The sequence below is a fragment of the Myotis yumanensis genome, unplaced genomic scaffold (assembly GCF_028538775.1).
Source record: "Myotis yumanensis isolate MYYU_CA2020_CCGP unplaced genomic scaffold, mMyoYum1.0.hap1 SCAF_23, whole genome shotgun sequence".
NCBI classification, from domain to species: Eukaryota; Metazoa; Chordata; class Mammalia; order Chiroptera; family Vespertilionidae; genus Myotis; species Myotis yumanensis.
Window position 1 is genome coordinate 5,430,586 of NW_027223774.1, and position 8,369 is coordinate 5,438,954.

The following is an 8,369-nucleotide window of genomic DNA, read 5'->3' on the forward strand; positions in this document are numbered from 1 at the left end:
TTTTTGCAAACCAGGTTCCTCATTCTGACATGAGGGCTCTAGATAATGTGTTTCTGTCAATTCAGTGATCCTGGGACCCAAAACTATAATTTAGATAACATGCTTAACTAAACTGCTTCTGCTTCTGTAAACTGATTTTTTCCAAACAAGGATCCTCATTCCAAACCTTGGGATGTAAACAATGTGCCAGGATTGAGGGTTCTAGAAGAGACTGGGGCACATCCAGGGGTCAAAAATAAACACAAGAAAGAAATAATTAATTGTGTAACATTTTGTATGGTGGCACATTCTCTGTAATGTAAGCCTAAAAAGAGGTAAAACCATTGACCACTATCCAATAATTACATCTCCCTTTTTACCCACAGTAATTTTTACAACAATATGTGTTAGAGAGCATCTAATGTCAAGTATGTTTCATTGAAAAATATTCCATCTATAGACAAACAGCAGAACATTCTCTGCATAGTGAGTAGACATGAGTGGGAGTAAGCTGAGTCCTGGGAGCTTGTTTTTTTTTTTTCTCCCCTAAAAGCAATGTATCTTCCAAACTTTCAATCTATCTCAACATAAGCATTTAATTACTGAAAATAATAAAACATGCCCAGATGGCATGGCTCAGTGGTTGAGCATAGGACTATGAACCAGAAGTCAGGGTTCTATTCGTGGTCAGGGCACATGCCCCAGTTGAGGGCTCCATCCCAATGTGGGGTATGCAGGAGACAGGGGATCCATGGTTCTCTTTTACCATTGATATTTCAATCTCTCTCACCCTTTCCCTTCTGCTCTGTAATGAATAAAATAATTTTTAAAACAAAATAAAGAAAAGAAAATGTTATTAAAATATCAGGATGAAAATACTTCATAATTTTCACAACACGTATTATTTCTGAGAAAACCAGGAGGCCCTGTATTGTAAATAAAATTTTAGAAATGTCTCTGGACATACAGATGTGATCAGGTTGATGCAAGCTCCACCAGTACAATCTCCAGAATTTCCACAGGAAACAGAATAATGAATATTAGGTTGTTTCAAGTTGACAATTATTTTGGGTTTAAATGATGCCACTAAAAATTTGAAAGCTAGGTTTCCTTTCCCTTTTATGTTCACATAAGGAAATTAACATCCTTACCACAGGTCTCTGCATGAGGCAGTAACGTGGAACTCAACCACAGGCTTTGGTGAGGTGATCACATTGAGAATGGGTGTCTATTCACACATGGACTAGAGCAGTGGTTCTCAACCTTCCTAATGCCGCGACCCTTTAATACAGTTCCTCATGTTGTGGTGACCCCCAATTTCATTGTTACAAATTGAACATAATTAAAGCATCGTGATTAATCACAAAAACAGTATGTAATGATATATGTGTTTTCCGATGGTCTTAGGCGACCCCTGTGAAAGGGTCGTTGGACCCTCAAAGGGATCGCAACCTACAGGTTGAGAACCGCTGGACTAGAGCCTGCAAGTAGGCTCTGGACTATCAGCCAGGTTGGTCAGTAAGGACAGCTTAGGGGCATCATCTGGATGCCCTGGCAGCTCTACACAAATGAAGAAATAAGAGACCACAAGTGCAGTGATGTATTAATGTGCACAAATGCGCAGGAACCTATGGAAAAAAAAGACACACCACTGATAGAAGAAACACTTTTGCCAGATTTTATGAATCCATCTGTTACAGAATAGAAATAGGGTGTTCCTGACTCAAAAGTATTAATAATTGGTAACAAAATGGAAAGTTCAGAGATAGAACTAAGGTTCAAAGAGGGGTTTTAAATGACATAATTAGTGTTAAAATGTATCATGAATGTGACTTTTGACAGTGAGTATTTGTTATTCTCTGCATGTCCTTCTCACAAAAAACCTTGGTGTTCAGCTGGGGACTCTCATTGAGCAGGTGACTGCAGTAAAAATGGTTATAATTTATCCAAGACATAGAACCCATATGTGAGCTAAATGTAAGAACTCTGAGATAAAAACATAGGATTGAATCTTTATGACCTCGGATTTTACAATAGTTTGAGATATGATACCAACACAAAAACAGAGAAAGTTTAAATAATTACTCATCATCAAAATATATACTCTGTGCATTGAATGCCTATAGTACATGGGAAAACACAATCAATCAGATGAGGAAAAGTGATTGTAAGTCATAGGTCTTGAGGCATCTGTATCCCTATTTCCCCAAGTCCTACAAATCAACAACCAAAATACAAAGATCCCAGGGGGAAAAGATCAATCTCTGCTTTCATGTCCACCAACATTTGCTTTATACACTCAGGTCCTCCTACTTTGCATCCATAAGTGTTTATAAGGGTTTTATCCTCTTGATAAGATGATCCCTTTATCATTAGGAAGTATCCGTCTATTACTATGGCATGCCTTTCAAAGTCTATGTTTTGTCTGACATTAGTATTGCAACCACAGCATTTTAAAAATTTCATTTCCATGAAATCACTGGTTTTACCCACAAGGGTAGAGTTTTTTCCTTTATTGGATTTCCAAATTTTAGAAAAAGACTCTAAAGCCATCAATTAAGTGGTTCACATAAAAGAGAGGCATCTTTATCTGAGATTCCCCGCAGGCCTGCTTTGACCTGCTCCAGCTCCTTCTTCAACTTTCTGGGCATTGAAACACTTCAAAGTCAACGCTTCCACATGGGTTAGCTAACTCGGAGCTCGGTTATCCTCATACCTATTTTTTTTTTTCCGTTGATCAACAGCCTAGCCAGTATCTCTAGCCAGGATTTCCAGCCAAGTTCTGTCCAGGTTCTCTAGCCATGTTCTCTCGCTAGGTTCTCTGGCCAGGTTCTGTCTAGGATCTCCAGCCAAGTTCTGTCTCTAGGTTCTCCAGCCACGTTCTGTCCAGGTTCTCTTGCCATGTTCTCTCGCTAGGTTCTCCAGCCAGGTTCTGTGTCTAGGTTCTTCAGCCAGGTTTAGTCGCCAGGTTCTCCAGCCAAGTTCTCTAGGTTCTCCTGCCATGTTCTGTATAGGTTCTCCAGCCAAGTTCTGTAGCCAGGTTCTGTCCAGGATCTTTTGCCATGTTCTCTCGCTAGGTTCTGTGTCACCTCGTACCTATTAAATGTACACAGTCCACGATTACAGCTCTCACTATAGCAACACTCTCTGCAGAGTAGTCTCCTGGGGCCCAAAGGTAGAGATGTAATAACTTTCTCCCAACCCTTTACTTTCATGCTGTGTCTTTGGATCTGAAATGGGTCTCATGTAGACTGCATACATTAAGGGTCTAGTTCTCCTATCCATTCAGCTACCCTGTGTCTTCTAGCTGAAGGAGTTAACCCATTTATATTGTGAATGAATATTGATAGGTATATAGTTATTGGCATTTTTTAAAAATATATTTTATTGATTTTTTACAGAGAGGAAGGGAGAGAGATAGAGAGTTAGAAACATCGATGAGAGAGAAACATCAATCAGCTGCCTCCTGCACATCTCCCACTGGGGATGTGCCTGCAACCCAGGTACATGCCCTTGACCGGAATCGAACCTGGGACCCTTCAGTCCTCAGGCTGACACTCTATCCACTGAGCCAAACCGGTTTTGGCAGCATTTTTAAAATTAACAAGTACAGTCATTGTAGGGAACTTTTACTTCCCATTCACATCAATGGATAGGTATCCCAGACAAACCAATGAGGAAAAAGTGGTCTTAAATGACACAGTAGAATAGATGAATTTTGTTTACAGCTGTGATCATCAAGCGAGTGTCACACAGGCAAACTGGTGTGCTGCAAGACTTTTTAGAACAAGCAACACCTGGCTGTTTAGTCAATAGTACAGACTACATAGCCAGTAGATTGTCGAATAAAATAAGTGACAACAGCCAACACGGTAATATATGTGTGGTACGCATGAATCAAAACTAGATTTTTTAAAAAAAATTCTTTATTAGTTAAGGTATTACAAATGTGTCCTTATCGCCCCATTAATCCCCCCCCAAAAAATAGATTTTTTTGAAGATTGGCAAAATATATATTTCGGTGGACCACTAAATTTCAGTAATTAGTTCATGTGTGCTATGAGAAAAAAAAAAAAATTTGAAATCTCTGATTTAGAACTTTTCACCACAAAGCAGAATATGCATTCTGGACAAATTGAAGACAGAATCCCCTCTAACCCAAGGGATAGTGTTTGCTTCATCTATTTCCCTAATGGCCACATGAGGAAAAAAAAAAAGACCTTATGTGTATTTTGTATCAATACACCTCCCCAACATTAATCACTATAGTACCAGAAAATGGAACCATTGTCTACATGGGATTGAATTATATGAATAATCTGGATCCCATAGTATGTCCTTTAACAGAACAAATTTATAGAGCCCCTGGTCCGATGAGTCGTAGTCACAAAATATCAGGAGATACATATATATAAGAATGTTCAATGGGTATGTCAGAAAGTAGAGTAGAAGAATATTGAACATGTTGTTTCTATAATGATTTTTTGTCAGTCCTTTGGGTGGGCACACGCATAAGAACTAATGTTTACCATCTTGTACAAATATAGCATTGGACATTGGAGAACTAATAAATGTGGGGCTTTCATTTCAATATCTGCTATCCTGCTGTCCCTGGAACTTACAGTGATGACTTGCAAAAACACTTCAGGGACAACTAATGCCAAAAGACATACCTCTGGTCAGGCCGTATATATACAAAATAACTTTGCATCCAAAATAATAAAAGGTTTTAACTGCAAAGCTGCATTAACTCTGGGGTTCCTCTAGAAGGAATGACCAACATTAGGCTACATTCAGGAAAATGAGAATAAAACTTGTTTATGATGGGCTAATCCCACCCCAATAAACAAGTTACTGATGTAACACTGAGAAATTAAGGTTTCTAATGAAAATGAAGACAAGAAAAATCATTCTAATTAAAAGTACACAGATGCCAATTTGTGGTATCCCAAAAATTCATATTCATATTAAAAACTATAGGTGTCTGTATGAGAACATGAATGGTGGGCTACCTACTTCATTAAATAAAGCAAAATATTCCCCCAATTCTATTGTCAGTCATTGTATTAGTAAACTCCAAACAACTTAGCAGCAGCTACACGGACTTGAGGGGGTGATGTGGGACAGGAAGAGCTTTAAATGCTGTGGTCATAGCATTGCAAAAAGAATGGCAGCCTGGAAGACAAAGTTAAAAAACAGAGAGGAACAAGAAATAGGATATGAAAGAAATAGAATTAATTTTTCTGAGTTCAGCCAGCAGTGCAGCCTAGGAAGTGTCCGTTCTCCATATGCAGAGTTCATGCCCATTCTGCATCCTAGGTACAACAATGTTACTGGTATTGCAATATTCATCTTAATTATGGGAAACCTATTATAAAGACAGCACTATCTTCAGTGTACTTCCATTCACCTAAACATCAAAACCACAAATGGACATGCCCTTGTGGACGAAAAGGACCACATGCTGACCTGACAAGCTCAGGGGAGGCCTGCGTGGCATTCTTGCAAACTCGGAGACCTAAAGTAACCACAAAGGATGGTCTGAAATTAAACTTTGACTAAAAGCAGTTATGGTGGGCAGTTAAGTCCTAGGCCAGTATCTTCACTGACAAGGTCAACCTTTACCTTAATTGAGCCTATCTGTCTTTTTGCATCTATGATAACATACCCTTGAAATGTCTGGATAACTTGTGACTTCCTTTTATCTGGAGCCCCTGAGGCACAACCAAATGTGCTGGGTCCCAGGACAGATACCACAAATTCCTTCATCATCATGTTAATTCTTCCTGCACCCACCTAAATATGTTTCCATCATTTTACTTTTTATCCAATCCCAGGGGTTTCCCTGCTTTGCTTATCCCTCCTCCTTAATCTGTCACCAATGAATTTCATGTAACCCACCTATGTTCCTCCTTTGATCGCAATGTATAAATACGGATGTAACCCCGCCATCCTCCGGAGCATTATCTCAGTTCATTGAGGTTCTGCTTCCCGGCATATGTCAACAGTTTGGCTCAAATAAACTCACAAAATTCTTTACAGGTTTTAATGTTTGTTTTTTTACGTTAACACCCTCATAAAGTTTTCCTCTGAACAAGTTGGCACAGAATAGGAAGTAACTTTGATGATATCATTTATAAAACTCAAGAACTACTAAGAATATATCCCAAGAAAACAGAAACACCAATCAGAAAGTATATATGCATCCCTATGTTCATAGCAGCACAATTCACCATAGCTAAGATCTAGAAACAGCCTAACGGCCCATCAGTAGATAAATGGATTAGAAAACTGTGGTACATCTACACGATGGAATACTATGCTGCTGTAAAAAAGAAGGAATTCTTACCATTTGCAACAGCATGGATGGAACTGGAGAGCATTATGCTAAGTGAAATAAGCCAGTCAATGAAGGAAAAATACCACATGATCTCACTTATTTATGGATAATAAAGACCATTACAAACTTATAAACAAAAATAGATACAGAGGCACAGCAGCCTTGAACAGACTGTCAAACTACAACGGGAAGGCCGGGAAGGGTTGGGGGGCAGGAGGGGAAGGTAAGAGACCAACCGAAGGACTTGTATGCATGCATATAAGCATAACCAATGGACACAAGACACTGGGGGGTAGGGGCGGCCACGGGATTGTCAAGGGCAGGGAAAAAAGGAGACATATGTAATACATTTTGTAATACTTTAAGCAATAAAAAGAAAAAAAATAACACTCAAAAACGATTTTAAAAGATCCATTCAATAGTGTAATTCTCTAATGGGAAAAATGTGCACGTTACAATGTATCCAATATTCCATGGAAAAATGTGTATAAGTGAAGTCCATATAATATACAACAGCTCACAAATCTCTAAGGCAGAAACAATCAACCCCATGATTTCACTCATACACCAGGAATAACACATAGCAGCATCAAGTGATATGGGAACAGAATCACCTAATATTTCTTTTTCAAAGTACCTCAAATGATTTCAGGATAAAACAGTAACACTCTAAGAAATTGTACATATGCAAACATAAATTCTTTTGATATATTTAAGTATAGAAATATTACCTAACTACATTTAAAGAATGGAGTACACTGCATAATAAACCTTCTGATTTAGAGCAATACCTGAAAGGCATTTTTGCTACCTATCTAGTGTGAATTCAGTGATACTTTAAAATTCTTTTTTTTTTTTTTTAAATATGTTTTATTGATTTTTTACAGAGAGGAAGGGAGAGAGATAGAGAGTTAGAAACATCGATCAGCTGCCTCCTGCACATCTCCTACTGGGGATGTGCCTGCAACCCAGGTACATGCCCTTGACCGGAATCGAACCTGGGACCTTTCAGTCCGCAGGCCGACGCTCTATCCACTGAGCCAAACCGGTTTCGGCCTTTAAAATTCTTAATCAATTATATACTTGGGTCAAGTTTTTACTTTTTAACGTCACTTTAAGGCATAAACTCCTTGGAATTTTGTAAACTGTATATTTTGAAAAAAAAGTCCTCTCTCCTGCATCATGAATGTAGAATTTCTACCCAATTACAATCCCTAATATTAACTGAAACTGTAGGAACAACTATATAATTTCCCACATTCTTCAGTGTTAAGGTTTCCGACTACAATGAATTCCAATGTGAGAAATAAGGTTCAGATGCTGATTAAAGAACTTAGGACATTGTTTATATTTGTATTGTTTCTCCCCAGTATGAATTCTGATGTTGGGTAAGGTTTGAATACTGAGTAGGCTTTGTCACATTCTTTATATTTGCTGGGCTTTGAACAAGTAATAATTATCAGATGTTGTATGACATATAAAGATATAGACTTTGACATATGCCTCATAATTTGTCAGACCTTATTTGATCATTCTTAATGATAAACCATGGGCAAATCTTTGAATGAAAACTTTATATTATTGCTCTCTTTCGAATGATTCCTAAAATGCTGAGTAGGTTAGACCTCAGGATAAAGGCTTTCTCACATTTTTTAGAGTGTAACCCTTCCCTCCACTATAAACGTCTATTATTAGGTAAATTTTGAGCTGTGAGTAGAGGCTCTTGCACATGCTCAACATTTGAAAGGACTCTCTTTAGTATGAAGTCTATCAGGTACAGTTAAAGCATTTTCTACATTTTTCACATTTGTAAGGCTTCTTGCCAGTATGAAATCTGTGATGTTCAGTAAGTTCTGTTTGTAAAGGACTTAGGACACTCCTCGCATCTATTAGTCTTCTCTCAAGTATGAACTCTGCTGTACAGAAAGGCAGGAACACTGATGAAAGGCTGTTATATTTTCCATATTTACAAGGATTCTTTCCAGAATGAACTCTCTGATGCTTACTAAGGCCTGAGGAGCTTCCAAAGGATTTGCCACATTCTCTACAC